This window comes from Panulirus ornatus, chromosome 63, assembly GCF_036320965.1.
Source record: "Panulirus ornatus isolate Po-2019 chromosome 63, ASM3632096v1, whole genome shotgun sequence".
Lineage (NCBI taxonomy): Eukaryota > Metazoa > Arthropoda > Malacostraca > Decapoda > Palinuridae > Panulirus > Panulirus ornatus.
Genome location: NC_092286.1, coordinates 6467736 through 6478934, shown reverse-complemented (window position 1 = coordinate 6478934; position 11199 = coordinate 6467736). Strand labels below are relative to the sequence as shown.

Here is an 11199-nt window from a genome sequence, read left to right as displayed (position 1 = left end):
AATATGCTAGTTACTCGACTAATTACACGAATTTTTAGGTTTTAACCAAAGAGTCTTATTCAACACACGAACAAGGATCTATGCTGAAATTTTCAGGAAAATCTATTTTTTCAAAAAAATCAACAAAAATCCAAGGCTATAGCCTTGGATAATATTTTGCTCAAATTCTCAACCTTTCCAGATTTTAATGAAACTCTGGGAATATATGGTATTCTACATGGTGATTAAGGATATCTAGTGAAAAGACTGCATTTCGTAAAATTAAGCGCTTAATTACATATCTAATATTAATTATAATTATATTATGCTAATTACTCGACTAATTACACGAATTTTAAGGTTTCAACCAAAGATTATCATTCAAAAGACGTAAAAGGATCTAAGCTGAAATTTTCAGGAAAATCTATTTTTTCAAAAAAATCAAGAAAAATCCAAGGCTATAGCCTAGGATAATATTTTGCTCAAATTTTCAACCTCTTCAGATTTTAATGAAACTGTGGGAATATGTGGTATTCTACATGGTGATTAAGGATATCGAGTCAAAAGACTGCATTTCGTAAAATTAAGCGCTTAATTACATATTAATATTAATTATAATTATATTAATATGCTAATTACTCGGCTAATTACACAAATTTTAAGGTTTTAACCAAAGATCCTTATTCAACAGACGTACAAGGATCTATGCTGAAATTTTCAGGAAAATCTATTTTTTCAAAAAAATCAACAAAAATCCAAGGCTATAGCCTTGGATAATATTTTGCTCAAATTCTCAACCTCTTCAGATTTTAATGAAACTCTGGGAATATGTGGTATTCTACATGGTGATTAAGGATATCTAGTGAAAAGACTGCATTTCGTAAAATTAAGCGCTTAATTACATATCTAATATTAATTATAATTATATTAATATGCTAATTACTCGACTAATTACACGAATTTTAAGGTTTTAACCAAAGATTCTTATTCAACAGACGTACAAGGATCTATGCTGAAATTTTCAGGAAAATCTATTTTTTCAAAAAAATCAAGAAAAATCCAAGGCTATAGCCTTGGATAATATTTTGCTCAAATTTTCAACCTCTTCAGATTTTAATGAAACTCTGGGAATATGTGGTATTCTACATGGTGATTAAGGATATCGAGTCAAAAGACTGCATTTCGTAAAATTAAGCGCTTAATTACATATCTAATATTAATTATAAATATATTAATATGGTAATTACTCGGCTAATTACACGAATTTTAAGGTTTCAACCAAAGATCCTTGTGCAACAGACGTACAAGGATCTATGCTGAAATTTTCAAGAAAATCTATTTTTTCAAAAAAATCAACAAAAATCCAAGGCCTTGGATAATATTTTGCTCAAATATTCAACCTCTTCAGATTTTAATGAAACTCTGGGAATATGTGGTATTCTACATGGTGATTAAGGATATCTAGTGAAAAGACTGCATTTCGTAAAATTAAGCGCTTAATTACATATTTAATATTAATTATAATTATATTAATATGCTAATTACTCGACTAATTACACGAATTTCAAGGTTTAGACCAAAGATTCTTATTCAACAGACGTACAAGGATCTATGCTGAAATTTTCAGGAAAATCTATTTTTTTTGAATAAAATCAAGAAAAATCCAATATAGCCTTGGATAATATTTTGCTCAAATTTTCAACCTCTTCAGATCTTAATGAAACTCTGGGAATATGTGGTATTCTATATGGTGATTAAGGATATCGAGTCAAAAGACTGCATTTCGTAAAATTAAGCGCTTAATTACATATTTAATATTAATCATAATTATATTAATATGCTAATTACTCGACTAATTACACGAATTTTAGGGTTTTAACCAAAGATTCTTATTCAACAGACGTACAAGGATCTATGATGAAATTTTCAGGAAAATCTATTTTTTCAAAAAATCAAGAAAAATCCAAGGCCTGCATAACGATAATACACAGGAATTATCACACACACCCACACACAGGCACACATGGCACTACCATGGTACGCACACTCGGCAATAGATTTCCACAACATCACCCACGGTAACTACAAACTAACTTCTTCCCTCTGCATCAACAGAGTACAAAGCTAATGCAAATTTCACCCATGATCCGCCTCAGAGGAAGAGACCGACATGATTGTGCGGCCAAAAGTCCAAGGAACAATGGTCTACTCCGGTACCCCTCGTCGGGTTTACACTTGATCAACCGTCATGCGTTCTGACTGGTTAATTACTATTCCTAATCCTGATTGGTCGCCCCTCGGAGCTTAACCCGATTGTGTTTTCGAACCATCCGAAGACAAGTTGGCGACAACATATCATACCGATCTGTCGCTGGGATATTTTCTCTTTAATATTTTGCTCCCTCGAGCCTACGAGGTGCGATGCGTGTAATTTCCATAGTCTTCTAAGATGATATCTCTCAAGTTTGAGGAGGTATCATGGTTGGGTTAGAATATCCTATGGAGGCCGGAGGACTGCAGGACTTGGTGGTAGTGGTGGCTCGCAAGAAAACCGGTGGGGAGGTGGGACTCCCTCTGCGTGACGAAGGATAGAGAATGGTCCAAATGATCCCCTGCTGAGGATGTCGGCAAACAGGGAGGCGAACTTGGTGCCTGAGGGTGCTGGCTGTGGTGAGGGTGTGGTAAAGCGGTGGATGGTAGTGTAGGCAGGCACACTGGGCGGTAGGGGTGTGGTGGGCTATGAATGGTAGTGGTGGGTTGTTGGTAGTAGTAGTTGTTGTTGTTGTTGTAGTGGGTATAGAATCATTGGTAAGGTACTGGGCGATTGTGGAGGCTGGTTGTAAATGCTGGAGGATTGTTGAGAGAATTGTGAATCCAGGTTTATAAAGGGTGTAGTGAAGATGGCGTCTGTGTGTAGTGAAGATGCGTTTGTCGAGGGTGAAGACATACTGCATTTGCTCGAAAACGTCAGCGTCTCTTTTGTTTCCTTTATTTCTTTGAACGTGACATTCAAACACCGTGAATGTGACGACCTAACTCTTCCAACCCCTTTAGTAGAATCATTTAACCCTTTCAGCCCCATATCTCTCCTTGAAGAATACCATGAATTAGATTTTATCCAGTGCAATGACTCTCCCTAGTGGTGATATAACCTCTCCCTTGAGTGCCGTAACCTCGTCCTTTGAGTACGATGACTTGAGCCTTTCCTCACCACACCTTGCTTGCTCTCAGTGCGATACCTTAAATTCCCTCGAGAGCGGCGTATAAACACACCCGGCACGATAGCTGCCAAGCGAGTACAATAACTCCAGCCCTTCAGTAAGTTAGCTCGCCTTGTGAACCTAAGTAGTTCTACCTTTCAGAACGACGAGTAATGGTGGCTTGCTTGACGACGTCCTTCGTCGTCGTAATCGAAGAGAGTCACTTGGAGGAGAACGAGAGCGTCCTTGGAGGCAGCCACTTCGTGTAGACTATGGTGGAGTTTGGTGGGCGGGTGTTGGAGGGAGGAGTGAGAGGGGGGGGGAGGGGGAAGGAGGGGGTGAATTATGAGGAACGTGGGAGAGGTGAGGGGAGGGAGTGGGGGAGAAAAGACGTGTAGGAGAGAGGGTGGGAGTGGCTGGGGATAGTGGCGAGTAAGGAGGGGTGAAGGGGGAGATGTAGGGAGAGGGTACGGATGATTGGCTGTTGTTGGGGGAGGGAAGAGTATGAGAGGCAGAAGGAGTCGTGGGGAGAGAGAGAGGGGAGGAGGAAGGAGGGATACATTTTGGAGGATGGTGAGAGAGAGAGAGAGAGAGAGAGAGAGAGAGAGTGGGGTGAGGGGGGGAGAGAACCCATAATTACACCTGGTTTGGCCGCTGAGGCGTGGAGGTGTTGAGTAGAGCGGGGGTATTGTACGCCGGACGATACTCGCGCCGCCGTCCGGCCACACCACCCACGTCTGCCGTTGCTTCGTCCGGCCACCTTCGTCGTCCGCCCCTTCCCCTTTTTTCGCCCCACCCCAAAGCTTCAATAGGCCACAAATCGTCCACTAGACCTCTTCCGGCCTCCGCCGTCCGTGTAGTTTCGTCCCACTCGTTCCTCCTCACCCACACCCCCCTCGCCTAGCATTAGTAACCTAGCCACTGCCAGCAAATTTCTTCGTCCTCTTAGCAGTTTCGTCCACCAACTCACACTAGCATCGTTCGTTCAGTTTCGTCCCTCACCATCCTCTCCCTATTGTATTACATACATCCTTAAACATCATGATTATCATCCTTCATCATTCACCGTATCTAGTATGAAAAGTCTCTTTTGATATCCATTTTTCCGTCTCATTTTAATCTGCGAAGTCCTCATCATCTTCCTCTTTCCAGTTCGTTTATCCTGGGTTACGTACCTTTCATCCTCCCCAGTGGCGTAGTTCATCCTCCGAATCTGTGTTTTTCCACTTCCAAGTTTTGTGTTCTTAAGTTGCCCCAAGGGTCGCATTATCACCGCTCCAGTTTTCGTGCTTACCATAACTCCAGTTCCACATGTCATTAGTGTGCTTTAGTTGCGTCTTTATTCGTGGTCGAGTTTCGTGACAATGGTGCTCCGAATTCGTGTTTGTAATTCCTCCAATTTCGTATTGTTATTGTTAGTTTCGTGTTCACAGCGCTTTAGTTTTATATCATCAGTGCTCCAGTTCCGTGTTTCTAGTGCTCCAGTTCCGTGTTTCTAGTGCTCCAGTTTCGTGTCATCAGTGCTCCAGTTTCGTGTCGTCAGTGTTCCAGTTTCGTATCATCAGTGCTCCAGTTTCGTGTCGTCAGTGTTCCAGTTTCGTGTTATCAGTGCTCCAGTATCGTGCAGACAACCCCAAAGTTTCTGAAGCAAAAACAAAAATGAATGACCAGACCAGTATCAACCATAGATTATACGTCACTTGTCCAGATAACAGTTATCTCTGTTATCAGATTACCTGTCTGCGCGCACACACACACACACACACACACACACACACACATTCCATATATATATATATATATATACCTTACCTTCGTATCCCAGTAGTTCCTTCTGTCCGTAAGAGTCGCTGCAGCACTCAGGAAGCTGGTCACGTCCACCGCAAGTCATAAAGTGTTGTGATGTGTGTGCGTCTATGTGCAGAGAGTGCAGGGCAATTGAGTGGTAAGTACTCATTGTCTTCCTTACATAAGTTGGATCGTGGGCAACTATAGAACAAAGTTATCGACAGAGTGCATAACAAGAACATTACATTCCCTCCCCCCGACCCAGAGGGCGTCACACCACAGCAGTCGTGGGTTGGACAGAGTGAAGCAATGAACCGAATGAATCGGGTTCGAAACAGCACTCGAGTATCATAGTGTTTTCAGCGAGTGTCCAATTTTTCCACCTCCCATTTTCTTTATCGGTGTTTATATATTTCCGGCGAAGAAGTGTCATCATTACAAGAGAATATAGAGAGAAAAGTTTGAATTATTTGAATATGAAATGATGATTTTTACATCCTACACAAATGAATATACAAAAGTTCTCCTCTGTAATTTCATAATGATTGTCATATTGATACTAAAAGACAGCAATGACTATGAAAATACCTATATTCATAAAATGATAAAAATGACAGTTATGTTAATATAGTTATTTGGGACAGATATAGAAAAACGTGTAATGCTAAGTGGTTCGTTGCCCACCTGCAATTCTCCGCAGCTTGGGTTCGACTCTCTGAGAGGCAATGCTAAAATTGTTTAGGTCATTAAGTATAACTTTAAGTACATCTATATTGATGAAGCTAGGGTACATGGTGACAATACATATCAAAAGGAATTATAACATTGGCAGTCCTAATAATAATGATTATAATAGTGATAGTAATAATGATAATAATGTCCAAGAAGAAGTAAAGAAAATACAGTGGATTTGACAAAGGTCATAATGATGATGGAAAACACGAATAATTCCGAAGTAAAGAGAGTTCTCATGAGCATTCCATAACCTTTGACCCCTAATTACATACGAATGGCCAGAAAAAGGAAACGTCACTTCTGCCTCAAGTGAAGGAGACTAGTGATTATATATATATATATATATATATATATATATATATATATATATATATATATATATATATATATATATATATATATATATATATATTGTACCTCATGCTCTGATATTATATTTAATATTTTACTTATTCAAAAGTCATTCAATAATCTATCCATCCATCCATCAACCAAGTAAGCTATCTGTTTATACGAGTATATATATATATATATATATATATATATATATATATATATATATATATATATATATATATATATATATATATATATATATATATATAATTAGGTGTAGTTTCTCAGCACCGTACGCGTAAATCCCACGACTTAACACCACCACGACAAATGACTTTCCTTTAAGCCATGTCAACCGTCACACACACACACACACACACACACACACACAGTAGATGTTTGTCTTCGCCCGCGACGCGCTTGCGGAAGCGTCAGCGGCAGCAGGTAGCGGCAGGAGCGGCGGTGTTGGCGGCGTTTTGTGTCGGCGTTGTCGTGGGCAGGCCAGCTCGCCTTAAGAATGGTCGCCATTACTTAGCTGATAAATCTGAGCGAGCGACGCGCACGTTAATTCCTGGTGGCATAACATGCCCGGCGTCGGAGGCCTTCTGGTCGTCCCCTCCACTCTTCCCCTTGTCGGCTGCCTGGGGTACGATAACGAACCCACGGCAACGAGTCTCGTAACAAAATTATCATTCTATTCTCGATCGTTATTCAGTAATTGATAAATATTTATATGGTTATTTATCTTTTTTTTTTTTTAAGAAAATGTATAAACCTTAAAGAAAAATATATTATAATCTGTATGGAACTGCCGAGACATTTTCTACGTTATCAAGAGATAACGAATCAAGTAGAGATAACCACTGATATCGACGGTTGGCTGACCCCTGGTGTATGATTGGCCTGGTCTTTGACCTGACCTTTAAAAGCCCGGGTGAAAAGGTCATGCATCATCATTACCAGCGTTCCTACCGTCGTGCTCAGCGGTCGCACTACTGCATTTATTCTTTATTCTTTATTGGGTGGGGGGGTTAAATTTATTCTTTATTGGGGGGGGTTAAATTTTTACCCCCCCCCCCCCCCCCTCACATCTTGAATAACATACGGGGTCTATAAACTTGCTTTTTATGGTCTTCATTGTGATAATAGACACGATATGATACAGGAATAAGCATTAGCAGGGTAGGTGATGTGGAGGACAGGGTAAGCCAACAGGGATTAGCAGGGTAGGTGACGTAAAGGAATAAGGAGTAGCAGGGTAGGTGATGTTGAGGGCAGGGTAAGCCAACAGGGACACAGTAAATCCCATACGGACAGAACGGGCCTCTGTGGTGTGACGATACGACGACGGTACGACCCTTGAGCACGACGGTACGACCCCTGGGCACGACGGTACGACCCTTGAGCACGACGGTACGACCCTTGATCACAATGTTACGACCCCTGAATAAGACAGTTTCGTACCGTCGTGCTCGAGGGTCGTACCGTCGTGCTCAAGGGTCATACCGTTGTGCTCAAGTGTCGTACCGTCGTGCTGAAGGGTCATGCCGTCGTGCTCGAGGGTCGTACCGTCGTGCTCAAGGGTCATACCGTCGTGCTCAAGGGTCGCACCATCGTGCTCAAAGGGGTTTAAATCTCAGTGCCTCGCGGAAATTGAGACAAATAAGTTCATCATCCCGAAGGAAATAGGAAATACCTAATCCCAAATTAAACCCGAAGGAAATTGGAAATACCTAATCCCAAATTAAACCCGAAGGAAATTGGAAATACCTAATCCCAAATTAAACCCGTAGGAAATTGGAAATACCTAATCCCAAATTAAACCCGAAGGAAATTGGAAATACCTAATCCCAAATTAAACAATCTAATTATACTACACATTTTCAGTGCATCGTCTGAAGACCATTAACGACTATTGACTCCCACAATACAAGCCTATTCAAGCCCTTCATTGGATAAACACCACAAAATGTTGGCAACCACACAACCTACGTGATGTTACCTAGCACTGTATTTCGGACAGGCAAATGAAAGCCCCACCGCATTCCCTCATCCCAATCCGTTCAACCCCTTCCATCCCAAATCCCTAGACGTCTGCAGGAGTTCGCAAGCTCCTTAATGACACATACATTACCATTTCTAAACTGCCAATTTCTGGAATTTCGGAGTGGGGCAATAATACATCTATTTTTTTTTTCCCCTCCATATTTTCTTAATTACAATTTACGAGAGTCGAGAACTTCCTCCAATACGTACGACATAGATCTTCAAAGGAGTCTAATTCAAAATCCAATTGAAGGTAATTCATCTAGAATATCAAGAAAAAAAAAAAATCTTAAGTTGCCAAAAAAATCATGGCGGTAGTGAGGTTTTATATAGAGGTTGGAGAGTAATCGCGAAATGGGTCTTATTTCTCGAGGATGTAGGGGTGGTAACGGCGTCCAGCTGGAGGAAGAAGGACTTACCCCCGCCACCCACTTCACTACCCGGGGGCTCTTAAATGACCCTTATAAATATATGCAGCAGGGATGATATAGGAGCACACGTTTGTAATTATAAGAACGGCAATGTTGTATATCAGGGTTAGAGAGAGGGTGGCGACTGAGCTGGGACTCCCCCACCCCTTCTCTCTCTCTCTCTCTCTCTCTCTCTCTCTCTCTCTCTCTCTCTCTCTCTCTCTCTCTCTCTCTCTCTCTCGCTCTCTGGTTCACATGCGGAATGAGAATGAATAAATGAATTACCGGTTTATTTCGCCAAGTGTTGTAGATAAAAAGTACACCCAATATTGGGGCTTCTTAGAATGCTCGTACATCTTTTGTGGGTTGTGTGACATTCCAATATCAGTTAACTCTACAATACTTATATGATCTCAAGGTATATATAATGGTTAACTTTTGAGTATTTTCGATTCTCAGTTATACACACAAAATGAATTAACTTCATTCATATTTCGTTTCTTAGATGCTATCAATTCTGAGAGTAATTTCAACATGTATTTAGTTCACGTACGAATAAACTCTCCTGAAGCTAAATTAGTCGTTTCTTCTTGCAAAATAAAAAAAGTCAAACAGACTTTGTTTACAAATAAACCATATGAAATAAAGATGCCTAATTGGATTAAATATTCAAACATCGAAGCCTTCATATCACATCAATACAAGGTTTTATCAAAGCTCAGGTATATTTAACTACATTTAAGCCCCACCCCAAAAAAAAATATGATTATCAAATCATGGAAATACTGGCTAAAACCGAAATCATTCGCTGGCCTTGGAATATTCCGAATCATTTGATCGACCTATATCGTAAACAATCTGGGGAAAAGAAAAAAAAAAAAATCGTGGATTTCCCGCTAAATCGGAATTTTAATCTTTAACTCGTTTGAAACTGGACGATTCCATGTTATTAACTCTGGTCTTACTCTCTGCCTTGGGAGCAGCGGCGAGTTGGATATAAATGCATGTATTTACGTATGCTAATTAATGCTAATCATAATGGATGATGGAATAATTAGCAATTCTTCTCATCAGCGGAGCTAAGCCATCATTAGCGAACGCGTTGTTAGACTTGTGTGCAATGTCCAGTGTCTCGTCTCCACATACGTCGGCTCGCCCTCCCGCTGGGTTCTTCCCTCCTCTATTAGAAGTCGACGAATAACGCACTCGCTGACGCATACCTTAACGCACTCGCTGACGCATAGCTTAACGCACTCGCTGTCGCGTAACACACGCATAGCGATACAATGTTCCGACGCATCGTCACGTAACTTCAACTGGTCGTCACATAACTTGAGCACCTTCGCCGTCACATAATTTCACACAATTTGTCACATAATTGCACTCGTAGTCATGTAACAACGTGCTTATTGTCACATAACGCACTCTACCTTACACACACACACACACACACACACGGGCTTCCGTGGTGTAGTGGTTATCATCGCTGACCATGATTCACGCACGGGTCGTATACCTGGGTTCACAGGTAACCCAAGCTGTTCATCCTCCCCTTAGATTCGGGTGTGTGTGTGCAGATACATATGAGAGTAAAGACATGATACATACATCCCGGGTTTAGAGACGGAACAACACGAGAGTAAACCTCTCTCCCCAAAACTCACGAATAGTTATCAAACATACACACACACACACACAAATACCCTAGCCTTTCTGATACACAAACAGTAGTACAAACATCTTATAAATATACCTTATTCTTGCATAAACATTTGACACATTTCTCAGAGCTCTGAGGGCCCAAACCTTGCATCAAGACTCAGCATAATTAAATCCAAAATACGAATAAAGAAAAAGTGATAGGATACATTGGGGTTAAGATGACATACACGGCGAGGCTCGAGACGACCTTCTGGCTCCTGTCGGGAGTTGGCGGCAAGTTATGGAGTCTGGGCCAAGGCAGTATTATGCTCCTTCTTAAACAGGTTTTGTGTTTGGTAAGAATGAATGTCTTTCGTGCATGAGTTAGTTTGGTACAGCTTCCTTCCTGTACTCAGAATTCTCACTTTATGTATAAACATAATTGTAATTATTCTTTCCTTCAGATGCTGTCATATATATATATATATATATATATATATATATATATATATATATATATATATATATATATATATATTGTGGGAGGAGAGCTGCCAAAAGCAATGATTAGTTTTTATCAATAGTGACTGGCATGTGTACGAGTAGGAAGAGAGAAGAGTGAATGGTTCCATGTGAAGGCTGGTCTGCGGCAAGGGTGTATGATGTCACCATGGTTGGTGGATTCATTTATGGATGGGGTGGTGAGGAAGGCAACTGCAAGAGTCTTTGGAGAGAGTAGCGAGTATGGAATCTGTAGGGAAGGAGGGGGCCTTAGAAGCGAGTCAGTTATTTGCTGATGATACAACAAAGATGGCAGATAAGGGTGAGAAACTGCAGAAGTTGGAGACCGAATTTTGAAGTATTCGTCAAAGAGGAAAGTTGAGAATAAGTGTGAAGAAAAACAAGGTTATTAGGTACAGCGGGGTTTGAGGGACAGGTTAGTTGAGGTGTGTGTCTGAACAGAATAAGTTGGAGAAAGTGTAGTGTTTTAGATACCTGGGAGTGGACATGGCAACGGATGGAAACAAGGAAAGCGGAAGCTAAACCATGGAAAGGTCTGTGGG

General features: G+C 40.8%; 1 long non-coding RNA gene across 1 annotated transcript in view; it reads right to left on the bottom strand.

Moving 5' to 3' along the window:
* Positions 1-1522: 1522 nt before the first annotated feature.
* Positions 1523-11199, bottom strand: part of LOC139745849 (uncharacterized) — a 174025-nt gene continuing 164348 nt past the window's right edge. Inside the window, exon 4 of the long non-coding RNA XR_011711992.1 lies at positions 1523-4821. This is a non-coding gene — a long non-coding RNA (uncharacterized lncRNA). The remainder of the gene's footprint in view (positions 4822-11199) is intronic.